At 46.5% G+C, this 17,262-nt stretch overlaps 1 long non-coding RNA gene across 1 annotated transcript; it reads right to left on the minus strand.

Moving 5' to 3' along the window:
• Positions 1–2,251: 2,251 nt before the first annotated feature.
• Positions 2,252–4,030, minus strand: LOC113593922 (uncharacterized). The gene is made up of 2 exons (XR_003414286.2): positions 3,858–4,030; positions 2,252–2,598 (listed from the first exon to the last, which is right to left on the minus strand). It is a non-coding gene; the product is annotated as an uncharacterized LOC113593922 (long non-coding RNA).
• Positions 4,031–17,262: the final 13,232 nt, after the last annotated feature.

Raw genomic sequence — 17,262 nt, forward strand, 5'->3', positions numbered from 1 at the left:
GCTTCTATTAAGATTCTCATTTAATTTTCACACTAGCCCTGCAGAATTGACACTCTTGTCCCCAATGCACGGGTGAAGAAATTGAGGCTTGGAGAGGCTGAGACTTGCCCAAGTTTACATGGAATATATCAATGGAACCAGGTCTCTCTGTTGTCCAAGCCTATGATCGCACTCCTACACCGAGAACCTCGCCCCACGCTTCCTGGGCCTGGACTGGCTGAGCTGCTGCTGCTTTGTCATCCTCCTCAAGCACCAGCAGCAGGAGGCTGTGGAAAGCATAAAACTGGGCTCTCCAAATGGTGTGGCTCTATGGCTGCCTTGGGGCACCTGGGATCCCTTAGATCATAGAACTCAATCGCTCTTTCTCTCCACTCTGCTGGCGAGTCTGGCAGGAGCAGACCAGACAGTAGGAAGAGAAGGAACCATCATTTGTCCCAGACACATTACTTCACAAAAGTCAGTCCTCCAAACATCGGACCAGAATTCCACCCCAGGCATTCAAGTTTGGAAAATGATAGCCTTCTCAGGATTTTCTTCAATGTGCTTTGATTTTCTGCTCTGAAGGAAAGACCAGACCTTGGCTAGAGTGACCCCAGACAGACCAGAGCAGCCTCCAACAGCTGCGTGGCCTCCTGTGGCATCAGGGCAGCTCCTGAAATGGGATAACACCTTCCTATGTGTGTGTGGCTTCAGGAGCTGGGCTGGCTGACTTGAGCCACACTCTGGGTTCAGTGGCCCAGCCTTCCCACATGGTCTTGACCCTCAAGACCCCTTCTCTTGCAGTCTCACCCCCCAGCCCTGGGATAGACTGTGCGTGAACAAGGAAATTACAGCATTCACGTCTCTAAGTGCACATGTATATGCAGGCTGATGCAAGAGCTCAGCTGCACCAAAGCCCAAGAAGGGCAACTCAGAGCCATCAAATTACAGGGAAGAAGAGAACGACAGCCTTAAAGCCCATCGCCTAGAGAAGAGAAGAGACCTTAAATCTATGTGACCTTATCATTTGATTCAGCCTCTCTGAGCCTCAGCTTCTCTCCCTAAGGTGGGAATCAGTAAGATGAGACTCATAATTGTATGCAGAGCTGGTGGCTCCTGGTCTGTCTCTCCTTTCACCCCACATTTATTGAGGTATAATTGATAAATAAAAATTGTATATATTCAAGGTATACTGTTTGAAGTTTTCTTTCTTTTTTTAAGTTTATTTTTTAAAGAGAGAACATAAGCAGGGGAGGGGCAGAAAGAGAGAGAGAGAGACAGAACCCTAAGCAGGCTCCAGGCTCTGAGCTGCCAGTGCAGACCCTGATGTAGGGCTTGAACTCACGAGCTGTGAGATCATGACCTGAGCCAACTGAGCCACCCAGGCCCCCCCAGTTTGATGTTTTCATATACGCATACATTGTGAAAGGAGCACCTCAATCAAACTAATTAACCTATCTATCACCTTGATTAATTACCATTTTCCTTCTTCCTTTTTTTCTTTTGGTGAGAACACTTAAGATCTACCCTCTTAGCAAATGTCAAGTATAATATATATTCTTAACCAGAGTCACCATGTTGTACTTTATTTTTTAAAAATATTTATTTATTTATTTATTTTGAGAGAGAAAGAGAGAGAGAGAGAGAGAGAGTGAGAGAGAGCTGGAGAGGAGAAGAGAGAGAGAATCCCAAGCAGGCTCCATGCTCAGTACAGAGACTGACATGGGGCTCGATCCAATGAACTATGAGATCATGACCCGAGCTGAAATCAAGAGTTGGATGCTTAACTGAATATGCCACACAGGCACCCCACCATGTTGTACTTTAAATCCCCAGAACTAGCTCCTCCTGTATAACTGTAATTTTGTATTTGGCTATGACCAATATCTTCCCATGTGCCCCCATCCCCCAGCCCCTGGCAACCACCATTCTACTCTCTGCTCCTATGAGTTTGACTATTTTAGATTCCACATACATTAAAGTGTCATGCAGTATTTCTCTTTCTGTGTCTGTCTTACTTCACTTAGTACAATGTCCTCCAGGTTCTTCTATGTTTTCGCAAAGGGTAGGATTTCCTTTTTTTTAAAGGTTGAGTTATGTTCCATTGTACGTATAGACCACATTTTCTTTATCCATTCATCTCTTGAAGGGCACTTGGGTTGTTCCCATATGTTGGCTGTCATAAATAATGCTGCAATGAACAGGGAGGTGCAGATATCTCTTTGAGAACTTGATTTTGTTTCCCTTGATACATACCTAGAAGTGGGATTGATGAATCTCATGGTAGCTCTATTTTGAATTTTTTGAGGAACTGCCATACTGTTTTCCATGCTCCTCTCTTACTCAGGGAGGAGAGGCTGCAGGTGCCAGCAGCTGTGAAGCCATATGAAGTCTATGGGGTCAGTACCCTGCTCCAGAGAGCTCCTCACTGCTGGGACTCGAAACTCCCTCACTGGAGATGAATTTCCTTGAGTCTTGCAGGCTAGATGGAGAGTGCTGCCATGCAATCATGTATTCAGGCCCCAGAACCAAGAGAATCTGGGCTCAAATCCTCAGAACACAGCAGTGTGACTTCAGGGGACATGACTGAGCTTCTCTGGGCCTCAATTCTTCTGTAAACTGTCAATGAAATTGACAGTTGGAATTGAGCCTGCGGAGGTCTGTCACATATAGTCAACTCTTATTTTTAATAATAATAATAATAATCAGAATCTCTGTGAAAGAGGGGGCAGGTGTGTTTTGTGGGTCTCCCTTAGAGAGAGATTACATTAGATGGCATCTTAGAGTGGGGCCCTGCAGTAATGGAACCAGAGAGAAGAGCCTGTAGTTGGAAGACAAGTAGGGGGTTGGGGGTCAGGGGCATGGGGAGACTGGGAAAATGGGGGACAGGCCAAGACTCCCCTTTTCCAGCCTCTAGCTCTGTCTCAGTCAGGCCCCAGGGCCTTCAGATGGGGAGGAAGGGAGGCAGCCAGGACTTCTCTCCCGGTTTTGCAGTGAAAGACCACAATCAATTTTTCAAATCATCCACTACATCTGTCAGGCTCAGCCCCACCTGGATCACAGCTTCCCCTGAGACAGGTCTTGAAAGACACGCCTCTTCAGACTTTTGTCTAGTGGAAGGCCAGGGAAGACCTGGAAATGCATTCTTTACATCAGCCATGTCTCATTAGCAAGGAGAGACCTCAGAGGGCAGGCTGCCCCCTCTCCAGGCCCCTGTGTGCCTGCCAGTCCCCCTGCACCAAGAATGGAGTGTTCACAAAGCTGCTAACACGATTAGCCACCTGCTCTGTGCTCCTAAGAAGACACCCACCTTGGGGGGAAGCCCCTCCAGGATGATTTCTTTAGGGTAAGTCACCTGTCAGGCATTTGCTGTCTAGAGGTTGCTTATTAGCCAAATGGAATCATTTATGTACTCAGGATATAATTTTAGGACAGGACTGGGAAATGATCTGCTGGTTGTGAGTTGTTGGCAGAGGGGAAGGGGGGTTAGCGCATGGAGGTGGAAGGGGCCAGGGAGAGGAAGGGAAGAGAATCACCTGAGGTTTTGGCTGTGCAGCATTTAATGGGAAAATGAGATATTTCCCAAGCAATTGCTTTTAAGTGACTATTGAAATTAATGCCTTGTTCCAGTATCTCACATCTTTGTTAGAACATTTGCCTCTCAGAGGGAGCCAAAAAAAAAAAAAAAAAAAATGAGATAAACTTAAAGACCTGGAATGAGCACAGCTGATCTGCTGAAACAGCTGAGGACAGTGGGCTGCAGGATGCTTGGTGGTCAAATGGGCTCTCGGGTCACACCCAGAGGCCTCATCATGCCCACTGTTTGGGAGGGACTCCCCACTAGGGCCCAACTTTCCCTGCCATCCCCAAGCACTTACAGAGAGCTGAGGGACAGGGCAGCTCAGGACGCACAGACGGGCCTGAGCTGCTGTTGTGCTCAGACCTGCCAGATCCCTGGGCTTCCGAGCCCGGCAGCAGTGAGGTTCTAGGCCCAAATGTTGCTTCAGTCATAGCCCTGTTTCCCCATGCACAGTGTTGGCTCACGGGGATGTCAGAGGCCCCCTGTGGGGTCATAATAACAGCTTGGAATTTTGAGCTCTTCCTGACTGTGAGGCCCAACCTGGGGCGGGGGGCTGTGGAGAGGGACAAGAGCTGGGGAGGGTCCTGGGGGGAGCACTGTGAGCCTGTTTGAAGGTTGTGACTGGATTCCTCTGAGACAAGGCACATGCTTTGCTTCACTTGAAGCCTGAAAATATTTGTGTTTCCTTCCTAAAAACTGGAGTTGGACCCCTAAGTAGCCCTAACATTGTGGAAGGCAGGGCCAACCACCCTCTCTTCATCCAGCCTTGAATATTATCCCAAGAGGAAAACCCTCTCAAGGGTTGCTGCCCACTTGCCTTCCTCCCCTCTGAGGCCAGGACATGTGCTGGCCAGGAATAAGTTCTCTGGACTGGGTTTAATAAGGATGAGCATCAAACACCTGTGAACGTGAACTCCATCCCCGCCCAGACGCTGCTCCTTCAGGAGTTGTGTTCTCTGATGGCATCTACTCAACTGTCCTTGCAACCTGAGAGTGAAGTCAGCACAGCAGACACAGATGGCAGATGAGGGGAACTGGCTGTGCTTCTGGCCCCACTGGAGCCACGAGGGAAGGTCAGGCTTTGCCCCCTGGAGAAGTGACTTTTGGGCTCATTGTCCCTGCAGATTGGTGGTAGCTCACTGGGCTGTGTGCCCCCCAGGATGAGCTGGGTCCCTGGTCTCACCTGCTGTGCTATGGCCCTCTCTGGGGCCTCTTCCTAACCCCAGGCCTACTGGGTGGAGTTGACAGACACATTTTGGCCTGAGCAGAGGAACAGCCACTGGACAACTGCAGCTACGTGGAAGATAGGAGTAAAGTGTGACCTTGGAATCCCACCAACTTGGGATAAGTTGCGAGGGGGCTGGGTCAGGCATTGCTCAGGAGGGCCTTTTTGTGCCCAAAAGGTCCTGGACTACAAGACCCCTGAGTTCCCTCTCCAGGATCTGTGAATGGGCAAAGTAAGGACAACCTAGATCGAACCTTGAATCAGGAGAAGGGACAGTATCTCTGGGCACAGAGATGGAGGTGGGAGTGAGGGGAGAATAAGCTGTGTGACCCCCAGGTATGCCACTCAACATCTCTGGGTCTTCTTCATCTATAAAATTAATCATGAGGGCAAACCCTGAGGAATGTCAGACACACAGATTTTACTCTGGGATTCTTGCATGCAGTCAGGACTGTGTGAGCAATGAGAACCCACTATGCATTTTCCAAACCTTCCAAGGAGTGGCGGATAGCTCATCAGAAACAGAGATACTGAGGAGGTAGCATTGGGAGGTGTCCACAGACCCTGAAACCTCTGCTTCTAGATGAGTCACTTCTTGGAGTTCCATTTATGCATCTATCATTTTGATGCTCGAATATGCCCTACCTGCTTCATAAATGATGAGGATATGTGAACATGTTACATTTATTGGGATAACACTGGGCTGAGCACTTCCCATGCATCATTGCACTCAGTCCTTCAAACAAACCATGTGGTTGACTTTATCAACCCCATAATACAGATGGGGACACTGAGGATTGGAGGGCAGGCTGTGAAGATGGGGCAAAGCTGGAGCTCAGGTCTGTGCTGTCTGAATTCAGAGCACAAACATTTTTTAAGACAAGAATATTTTTTAAAAAAGTAATAGCACCATCCTCATGGGAGGCATGGTTGCTCTTGCTTAAAAAGACCCAGAGCTTCAGATGTGGAAACAGAGGCCCACGGAGGCATGGAGACTGGCCCGGACTTGGCACATCGATGTAGATTTGGGAAGTTATCCAAGGATAGGCAAACTGTGAAAATCACCAGCCACCATGGCCATCCTTCTGCATCGGCCCAATTCTCTAGCCAGTTACCTCATAGGCAGGTCCTTCGGAAAGTGGGACACAGGCCTGGAAAGTCTAGATGGGGTGGAGAGGGAGAGGGGGAAAACTGGCCCAAGGCAGGGAACAGAAAGTTGGGGATGGGAAGAGAGGAGAGAATTGCAGAGGCTGCCTGCTGGGGACATCCAGCCATTGTGCGACCCTCCTCTGATCATCTCTGAATATACTGGAGGTGTGACCAACCTGACGCCTGCCTTCACTGCCTCAGATGTCCTCCATGCCAACCCTCCTGGAGGGTGATGCATTTTCAGTTTCAACTGATGCAGTGAACAGAGCACAGGAATTACCTGACAGTCACTGGTCCGGGTGTCAATATTGCCAGGGGAAGCAGGCATTTGCTGCCCCTCCTGGGACATTCGGATGCTTGAGGGCAGCTGACACTGACTTAGTGCACACATGTGTTCCCCTCACTCTTCCCTGCTGTGGCCCAAACAATGCTCACCTTCTGCCTACTTTTCTGTGAGCCACCTGGGCCCTGGGGTGTGCTCTCCTTTAGCACTGTCATCCCTGGTGGGTCCCCTCACAAATCTCTCTGGCCTCCCCAAAGGAAAGTGATCATCTCTAGGCTCTCCTGAATCTGTAGCCCAAAACTGTGCAGGGCTTAGAGGAGTCCCTTAAGTAAAGAAAGAAAAACAGCCTAGAATGCTGTGGGGGAGGGGGAGGTGATCATCAAATCAGAAGGCCTGGATTCTTTTCATACAACTTCTACCTGCACGGCTGTGTGACCTTGGGCAAGTCAGTTAACTTCTCTAGGCTTGTTTTCTCACTGGTAAAAGGAGCACCGGATGGCCTCTAAAGTCCTGGCCACATTGCAACTCCATCACTCTTGCTGGGATCATGCAGCGATTTCTCTGCCAAGGGTGAGGGAGGCATAAAGTGCAGAAAATGGTCATTGGAGGTTGGCCAAAGATTGGAGTTTGGGGACCCTGAGCACACAGATAATGGGTGTGCATGCTCTCCATCAAGATGTGCTGGTTTAGACCCTACCCTTGAGGCTGCCTTTACTGATTTCCATGGCAGCACCAGAGCACTGAGGAGTGGTCAATTTGCTATCCCTGAGTCTGCGCCGAGCAAGCCTGGGGAAAATTCCACTGAGGAAAAAAAGGCTGCTGGGCTGAGCTCAAGACCAGAGGCTCATTTCCCTGAGCTGAGTTGTAATCGCCATGCCGGGTAGCGCTGTGCCTTCCCCAGCAGATTACAGAGCGGTTTTCTGTCTGCAGTGGTAAGCCAGTGTGATCAATACAGATGGAGAGTTCCACACAGCCGGGCTGGGAGGTGAAGCGTGCAGTCAGGCTGCCTGGGGAAAATTTGGGCGCCCGGCCATTGTCTATAAATGGGCAGCTCTGACAGCATCTGCAGGGCCCGTGCACCCGGAGCAGACTCGCCCAGGTACTGATCAGGCAGGAGCAGCTTCCATGTCTGCCACAGAGAAGCCAGCAAAATTCTGGGGTTTTCCTTCCTCTCCTGCAGAGAAGGAATAGGCAGGCTCAGAGTGGGGTGACCCTGTGTTGGGCCCCATTGGAACCTGCGAAGAACCAGGGCCTCTAGTAGGGGAGTTCTGAATGATTGTCTCCAGGCCCTGGGGCGGAATGAAGGGACATCAAAACTCACGGCCGGTCAGGGATGGCCAGCCAGCCCAGGTTGTTACCTGCAGAAAGAAGGTGGCTGCTTTTGGAAACTAAAATTGCAGAGTGAGGCTTCTCTAGAAAACACCAGGCAGTATGGTGTGGTCATGGAGCCAACTGAATCCTGTGACCAGCTTGTCACTTCTGAAGGATGTTGCCTTTTGAGTGATGCTTCCCAGTTTTCTCCTCCGTAAAATAGGCATAGGTTTGAGAATGTGAAGGTAAACTGAGGTAATTACAGGTACATAATAAATTCTTGCTTCATAAAAGAAAGGCATCCTATCTCAGAGCTTGTTCTGTGACAGAGTTAGAGAAGTAAGGAATCCTCTCCAGCCTGAAACTATGTCCTCTGAAGAATCCTCAGGGCAGCTGGGCATTGAGGAAGAGATGGGGTGGGGAGACAAAAGAGAATGAAAAATGGTCTCTGTCCTCTGGGCCTCAATTGGAGTGCAGGAACATAGGCTATTTAGAGAATACCAAAAACACATGATCCAATGCCATGCATGTAGAAGTTAGTCCCTAAATCCTAACTCAGTTCCCTAGCCTTCCAGAATTAGTAAGCTAGTAAAGACACTAGGGAGGGAAAATACTTAATCCAATTGAACATTGGTGGTATGTTTCATTCTGGATAGCAAATATAATTCTAGAAAGTTCTATTGTGGCATGAAAAATTTATAAATTTCATCATACTTAAAAAACCTTTTTTTAATTGAAATTTAATACACACACTGGAAAGTGCACATGTCACAACCTGGACACATCTATGTAACCAGGATCCAGATCAAGAAATAAAACATTATAAAAACTTTAGAGGGCCCTCCCCATGCTTCCCTCCAATCTCTTACCCCCTTAGGATAATCACTATTCTGATTTCCAAGAACATAGCTTAGTTTTACCAGGTTTTACTTTATTTAAAGTGATACACTCTTGTGTCTATCTTTTGCTTAGCGTTGTGTTCATCAATTTCATCCACATTGTTGCATGTAGTGTCTATCTGTTCTCATCACTGAAGAATATTCTGTTGTGTGACTATATCACAGTTTATTTATATCTATTCTACCGTTGATTAACATTTGCATAATTACCAGACATATTCTAAAACAAATGATGCTGATCAGCACATTCTACTACCTGTGTGTTGGTGGGTATATATGTGTATTTCCATTGGGCACATACCTGAGAGTGGAATCTGTGAGTCAGGGCTTATGTTTATATTCAGTTTTATAAATATTGTTAAACATGTTGTACCAATTTCACTAGCAGTGTATATGAATCTAGTTCCTCCACACCCTTGCTAACACTTATTATTTTCTGTTTTTCATTTACCAGAATGTTTGGCCATTCTGGTGGGTGTCTATTGGTATTAATTTGATTTTAATTTGCATTTGCCTGATTAATGCAATTGAGCATAGTTTTCTATGTTAACAGCCATTTGGATAAACTTTGAAAGGAAAGGCTTGTTCAAGCATTTTGTTCATTTTTTTATTTGGTTAACTTATTCTTATTGATTTGTAGGAGTCTAAGGACAAGTCCTTTGAAGATGGGAAAATCCTTTTGTGGTGTGAATAGTGTTTGAATCTACATTTAGAAATCCAAATATTGGAGTTTCTTAAAAGTAAGTCACACAAGGGGACAGCTGCCTGGCTCAGTCAGTAGAGCATGTGACTCTTTTTTTTCTGTTTATTTATCTATTTTTGAGAGAAAAGAAAGTGTGAGCAAGGGAGGGGCAGAGAGAGGGAAACAGAGAATCCCAGGCAGGCTCCACACTGAGCCCAATGTGAGGCTCAAATTCATGAACCATGAGACTGCGACCTGAGCTGAAATTGAACACTTAACTGACTGAGCCACCCAGCTGTCCCAACCATGTGACTCTTGATCTTGTGGTAGTGAATTCAAGCCCCACGTTGGATATAGAGATTACTTAAAAATAAAATCTTAAAAAAGAAAAGAAAAAGAAAAAGTAAGACTACTTACAAATTTCAACAGGGAGGTAAATCTGAGCATGGGGAAATTCAGTCTCAAACTTTCCCAGCTACAAAGCACCTCTTGAAAAATAAGAAGACTGTTGCCTTTTTTTCCAGACAATTTCATACTTGTTGACCAAGTGGGGATGGCAGGTCATTCCACAGGGGGAGGGGAATGAGGACAGTGAATGAAGTGGCTGTTGGGGACAATGGGGAAGGACAAATGGGGCACCAAGGAGAACCTGTAGTCCTGCAATTGGACTTGCTATGTAATTGGGCACATTGCCAGGCTCAGCAAGGACTTGTGGGATGAAACTCCATCTGACAGGGGCTTGTTGAGAAATGGAAAATGAGTCATGGAGGCCTTATGAATTAGATGGACAGGTATCTGGAGAATCAGTGTCAGTTCAGCTAAGAAAAATGCTTGTGCTTCATTTGGGGACAATCCCAAAAGCCAAAACATAGAACAAATGCACCTCAGGCAGCTCCTACCCTCCAGATTAGTGCAGATTGTCACGGGGTATGCTTTAAGACTCTGTTACTGTATTCCCAGGTGTGTGAGGCACATGGACCCACACTTGTCCTAAGCCCACATTTCAGAGACCAGCCCAGCTGCCAGCTGTGTTCCACCAGCCACTCTGACATAGACAGCACATTCTTCAGGCCTTCAATACTACTATTAAAGGACTTTGCCTTTTAATTTTCATTTTGCACAGTGCTATACATACTTGTCCTTTCTTAAATTAAAATGAGACCCAGGAAAAATTTTCCTGGCTTTCATTCATTCAATAAACTTATACTGAGCACCTATTGTATGCCAACCATCTTGCTAAAAGATAAAGAAATAACACAAGGTCTTGCCCTCAAGAACCTCACAATGTTGTGGAGGAAATAAAATATCAAATGATTAATGTCAAATAACGTAGTAGTTGTGAGACAGAGGTTTGCAAAGTGTTAATGGGACAGGGGGCTTAGCCAGTGGTTGAGGAAGGGAACAAGCAGGGGTGAGAAATCTCAGAAAAGGCTTCCTGAAAGAGTTAAAACCTTCAAGTCTATTTCTTCCTGAATTCTGCAAAGGTGATATGTTAGAGAGAAGTTAGGAATTCACAAAACCCCACCATGCATCAGAGCAGAAGGAAAAGATTTCCAATTTTCTAACCTGTTTAAATACCCCATACTGTTATACCTAAGGTCCTCATGACTTATTTTAATGAACATATTTTTTTCCCATTTTGAACATGAACTCAATGAAAGTTAATTAAAATGATGTAAAATGTGACCTTATGTGAATTAACTAATGTTAGAAAAAATGAGCTTCTTTTCCTTCCTATTACTCACCTATGGAAACCCAAGAAAACAGTCACCATCTTTTACAAAGAATTGCCAGGACTCGTGGTGTTCAACATCTTTCTCCTGCTTGCAGCAATGAGAATGGGCAGCTGGGAAACTGGGTGGAAACTTGAGGATTTGTTGTGCAGTAATTCAGGGGATGCTCCCTCTGAAGGGCAGTGGGGCTAAGATGAACGGAGTCATGAGTAAGTGAAATGTGGAAGGATTTATTCTAAGTCAGAGCACAGGGCATGGGTGGAAGCTAAGATCCTATCAAGAAAGCCAACTGAGCCACTAAGCATTGTGGGAGCCACTAAGCTCTTCTTGTGCTCTCCCTCCTAGAGCATATGGCAACATTATCAGTTGAATCCATTGGGATGCTTTCGGTTGCAAGTAATAGAAACCCTAATTCATCATGATGTGAACAATTAAGCAGTTTATTATCTCACATAATAAGTCCAGAGGGGCAGAAATTCCAGTTTTGGTTAATTCACAAGTTCACCAATGTCTTAAAGACTCAGGTTATTTCTGTCTTACTACTCTGCCATCCTAAATCTTTGGCTTATCCTCATAGACTATTCTCCTAATGGACCCATGATGACTGGTTTCAGGAACAACATACACACCCAAGCCCCAAGACAGAAAAGCAAACATTTTTATTTTTTTATTTTATTTATTTATTTATTTATTTATTTTTTAAAGGAGGGCCTTCCCAGAAACCTCATCAGCAGACTTTCTGCTTAGGTCCATTGACCCATGCCCATGCCTAAGCCAATAATCTGACAAGGAAATCACTCCATCATACATATTTAGCTTAGGCCATGAACGCTCACTCCTGGCTAGAGGAATGGCTTAGACTTCCCCAAAGGATATGGTAACTTGGAAAATCAGATTTATTAAGAAGGAAATGGGTAAGTGGCAGAACAGAAAGCAAGCAAGATGTCTACATGATACAAGAGGTTCTCTGCTTCTGCTTGGAGTTGAGGGGCACGGCCTTGAGAATTTAAGGTTGGACACTTAAATCACCTCATTTCTTCTCTTCAGTAGCAAGTAGTCATTAGAATCACACAAGACAAATGAGCATACTGTAGTGAAGAAACAACTTCATTACAGTGAGGATATTGAGGGAAGACCATATGTGAGCAGGTGGGGAAGCCCTTAGCAAAATTGCAGAGTGCCTAAAGCTTGGCTTCTGATGTGGAGAGCCTTTATTTTCTGTGTCCTACCTCCCCATTCCATATCCCACCCAAGAGACCCCAGGTTTCTATATTCTCCTCTCTGTCCCATCAAAGCTGACATGTGGGAAAGCATCAAACATAGTCACACTAGGCTTTACATGACAGTGAACACAGGCTGGGATTAAAGATAAACTTTGAGTTCCACCTCTGCCATTCCTAGCCTTTTAACCATTTTGATCCTCAATTTCCTCACCTACAAAAGGAAAATCATGATACTACATGACAGGTTGTTGTTTCTGTGGTTATTGCCGTTAAATGTAACAGAGCAAGCTAACAGCTCACAGCTTGAAGATCTTCATGGCTTAGCAAAAGTTTATTTCCCACTAACACAGGGTCCAGTGTGGATAATTGTGGTCAGGTGGCTCTCCTGTGACCCAGGGACTCAAGAATGCTGCCCTTCTATTTTGTGGAATCATTATCTCCAGCATGTGGACTTTAAGGTTTCTGAAGGAAATTCACGCCTGCTTTTACTGCCTTGACCTGGAAGCAATGACATTATTGAGAATAGATCCAAGGGTACTAGACCCAATCTACCTAGACCCAAGGGTGCTTGAATAGAAAGATTTGCTGTATTCCAGGAAGAGAAAATAGGTGTGGTGAGCATAGTCTCAGCCACATTATTGTTGTATTTGTTGCTATGATCATTATGAATACAGTGCATTGAAAAGCCAGTCATTTTCCAGATGCAACTATGACCCCTAACATTCACTGATGCTCACTGCCATCATCCCAGGAAGCCATATCTGAACAGTGAGGAAACTTAAGCCTGGTTTGAAATGTTGAGGGAACAGACATCTGTTACTGATGAGAGCCGTGGAGTCTGGGGACTTCTGTCTTCTCCACAATAGGCAGCATGGTCTTGGACACAGTGGTGCTGACTCCATAACCTTGGAACTTCTTCCTGGCAATTGTGGTGTCCATTCTGCTCTGTCTGTATCCTCAGGTTCCCTTCCTACTTCCATGCCCCTCAGTTCCCAGTTTGCTTTTTCTCCCAATATCTAGACTCCATTCTTTGTCAGAGGGCTACTTCTGGAAGGTGCTTTGCCTGAGCACATGGAGAATGGGAATTGCCAGCCAATGTCCATCCCTCTGACAAGTGAGTGGAGGGGCTCATGGTCCACAGACCTCCTGTGTGGGATGAGGCAGTCACCTTTCAAGCATGGGGCTTTGTTGGCTTTGCATTTTGCTTGGCTTCCTTCTCCCTATCCTGCTTCCTTATTCCCCTCCATGGAACACTGCCCAGTAAACCACTTTATTTCAGAATTTCAAAAATCCCAGGCCCCATTGAACCAAATAGCAGAGAGCATATTTGGATACATTATCATTTGCCTCCTGCCTCAGTTTTTACATTCACAATCCCAAATATCACATAAGCAGACTTTAGTAGAATATAGAATCCCTGAATGATGTAGGGACTCAAAGATGTTCTATATTGCAGTTCATCAGTCCACATTTAGGGCTTCCAAGTGTTCTGAGAGATGAGTCTCAGCCCACTGCCAGCCAGGTCATGTGAAAACAGAATTTGAATCAGCAGAGAGGGTCTCTATCAATTGACTTAGACTTGCTTTCTCAATAAGGTATTATATTGTGAACTTGTAGACTCTGGATCTCAGGGTATGAACTTCCCAAGATTTGTGCTTAGGGTTATACAGTTTGCCATAAGTGAGATGATTTCAGCTCCATATTGACCATTTTTAAAGCCACTCCTTTCTCTTTTACCCCAATGAATGATGTTCTTGGCTTTGATTAGGCCTTCCCTTGCCTCTGAACTTATGATTTCCCCACAATATGGAGATATGTTTAGTAAAGACCTCAGACCAGGTAAGTACAAGGAACAGTAAGATGTACACAAGGCCGCACCTCAAGCCACTTGGGGGGCTTCTGTGACTTCAATCACTGTGCTGATCTTTATAATGTGCCACCCTTCAATAAGGACTTGCTATTCCGGCAATGGGGAGTGCTACCCAAATCTAATGACTGAAGAATGAAAGTGCATAACAGTCTGGTCATTCCATCCCCCATGGGGTTGACCAAGGCTGTCATCAGGTTTGGTTCTACTTCTTTCTCTGCTTGATCCTTCTTCCCCCCGCCCCCCACTCCTTCATTGTTGACTCCTTAACATTCTGCAAGAAAAACTCCATCTCAGGGTCTGCTTTCAAGGGCACCCAATCTGCAATGGTCACGTTTCTCTCCCCTCACAGCCATGACCCTCCCTGAGGCACCAGGGATGACAAACATAATGGCCACATTCAGTGATGGACTCAGTTCTCTCCTCTTCTTTTCAAGCCCTCTAGGTCAAGAGCAAGGAGAAGAGAAAACCTCAAAAGGTGCAGTTTGGAGATTGTACAATGGGTTGTACAACTAACTCATTTTGATGCACACAGGGTAAAGGGGCTTCCCTGGTCTATGCAGGAAGCAGTTCTGTGTTTGTTCTAGAAATCATCCCTGAGTGCCCTCTCTCCTTCATCCTCACATTCAAACCCTTAGCAAGTTAGAAAGTCTTGCAGAATCCTCATTAAAATATATTTTGAATACATCTACTCTTCTCTTTCTGCTCTGCCCCCATCCTGGCCAAAGCCACTGTCATCCCTTACTGGATTCTATCTGTCTTGCCTCCTTGTATTCATTCTCCACACTACAGTCGGAATAATTTTTGCATAATTATATTTTTCATTTCTAAGATCTCTCATTAGTTCTCTTCATAATTGCCAGGCTCTTGAGTCATACCCATCTTTTCTCTTGATATATGTGATATATACATCTTCCCTTATCTCTCTGAAGATATTAAATACATGGATCTAAAACTTTCTGTTCTGATACGCTAGTAACTCAGTTTCCCCAGTTGTAAGCTCTTTGTTTTGTTGAATTTGTTGATGCTTTTTTTTATGGGGCTGGTCACCTTCAAATGCTTAATGTGTATCGATTGTGTGAAAATCTCTGTATTTGTACATTTTATTAACCTATGACTTGATGTTTGGCAGGCCACTGGGGGCACAGGTGGGAGCTGTTGGCTTGGCTTGCGCTGTGGAGAAGGTCAGCACCTCCCACCAGGCAGGGGCATCTCACTGTCCCATCTGCATGTGGGGGTTGCTCATTATTTCTGGGTGTTGTCAGTCACTGAAGGCTCTGCCTGGCCCTGTCCTCAGCTTTCACACTGACCAGGTCCTCGTTAGAGGCAGGAGCATCCCTTCCCAGGAAATCCATCCTGACAAATCAACCTAAACACATCCCCGCTTTCTTTTCCTTCATTGCATTGATCATAAGTGTCCATAAAATATTTGTTTATGTGTGGTCTCACTCACTAAACCACACGCTCTGAAGGCAGGGAGAAGGTCTATTTGGACCATCAGTGTGTAGCAAGTTCTCAACACTGCACCCGATACACATTTATTTCAAGGAATAATTATTGAATACTTGTTGTTTACACTTTCATGTTAGATTGCATTTACAGACAGCACTCTTAGGTAAACATGGCTTGGAAACAACTGCAAGAAAGGGTACCATATCAAATGAGGAGCAAAGGCTGATCCTTCTCTTTCTATTTAGATTCTGCAGGGTGGAGGAATAAGTGAGAGTTCCGCTGTATGGGCCCTGCACAGGCCTTGTGTCCAGGGGAAACTGTGGCTCTACCACTGTCCTGGGTTGACTCTGGAGCCTGATTTCACCTTCCCAAGAGCCAGGAGCTCATTTTCCCTCTGAACTCACAGCCTGCTGCCAGCAGAGAGAGGCTGAGCCTGCAGGAGCTGCTGCAGGACCATTATGGGAACTGGAGGAGACTATTACATGAGCTGCAGTGTCCTGGGGGGCTCAGCAGGTAGAAAGCAGAGAGATGGTGGGGGGGGGGGCGCGGAGGGCTGTGTGCTGCACCGTTCTGAGTCAGCCCAGGGTGCTAGCAGCCTCACCCCACCCTCATGAGGATCACTGTGCCACCCACACCTGTCTACCCGTTCCTGTTTACAGTGGTAACACCTGCAGTTGGTAAGGGACCTTCCAGAAAGGAAGATGTTATTACACTTGAGAAGGAGGGGGCTTTAAGGATCATCGCTACTCTCCCCACTTCCTTTTATAGAAAAGTGAACTAGCCCAGATCAGAGATGCCTGGCCCAAGGTCACACAGGCAGGAAGAAGGCGAGCTGGAGCCAGAATGCAAAGCTTCTAATCCCCGGGGCACCAACACTACATCAAGCTGCCATCTTTTTCCTCCCGCTCTTCAACTTTTACCTTGCCTCTGCTCCATCTTGTCCTCAGCCTCTTCTTACCACTTTAGCCCCAAGCCTCAGTGCACCAGCAACTCCCATGCCTCTGCCCCACCGCCATACAACGTGCTTAACCCCGCTTGGGATGAAGAGGCTTGCTCGCCTCTGACCACGTGGCTATCACCTGACAGAAGTTCCCTCTCTGGTATCAGACACAATCTGGGAGCTGCAGTAGGAAAACCAGGCATGGGCTTGGCCAGAGCACACACCAGCCCAGGCTCATTGACCCTCTGCACAGGCACTAGGCCTGCTTTTAACTTGGAGTGCACTGGTGAGCTTAGCCCTTGTCCCATAAGTCTGGTTCTCAGGCCTGGTTTCCTGGGATGCGAACACTTTGGAGGACCCTAAACTGCGTAGAGGTTTCATTTGACCACCTCAAGCACTGACTTCTTTCTGTCTTTAGCCTCTTATATCCCCTTTCTCCCTGGTGCCCCGTCCCACTGTCCCCTCCAAAATAGAGCGATCACTCCCTTCCTCAGAGCCATGACCATATGTGGTATGACTTCCAGTCTTGCACCCAGCACACGGTATTGCAGTGACTTGCTTAGTTCTCTGCCTTGGGTCCTCCCAGGGAGCACCCTGAGTGCAGAATCCATCTCTAGCACTCAAGGATGCTGGTGTTGAGAAGGGCCCCAGTCATTGCTGGCCGCCTGGCATCCACAGGTGGGTGCAAAGGGGGACATAGGAGGGAGAGTAAGGCTCCCCCAGCACCAGACTTCTCACCTCCACCTCCCACCCCAACTTGGGGCCACGAGTGACCCTGGGCTGCTGCTCATGACTATTAAGCCACAAGCCTCCAACTAAGCAGAGCCTGGCAAGGGCAGACCCCAAGGTGGGTGTGGAGGCCAGATAACCCAGCCCAGGGAGGGGCCCTGGGAGGATGACTTCCTGAAGAGCTGGGATTTCCGGAGTGACTTACTCGCT

Source organism: Acinonyx jubatus, chromosome B2 (genome assembly GCF_027475565.1).
Source record: "Acinonyx jubatus isolate Ajub_Pintada_27869175 chromosome B2, VMU_Ajub_asm_v1.0, whole genome shotgun sequence".
Lineage (NCBI taxonomy): Eukaryota > Metazoa > Chordata > Mammalia > Carnivora > Felidae > Acinonyx > Acinonyx jubatus.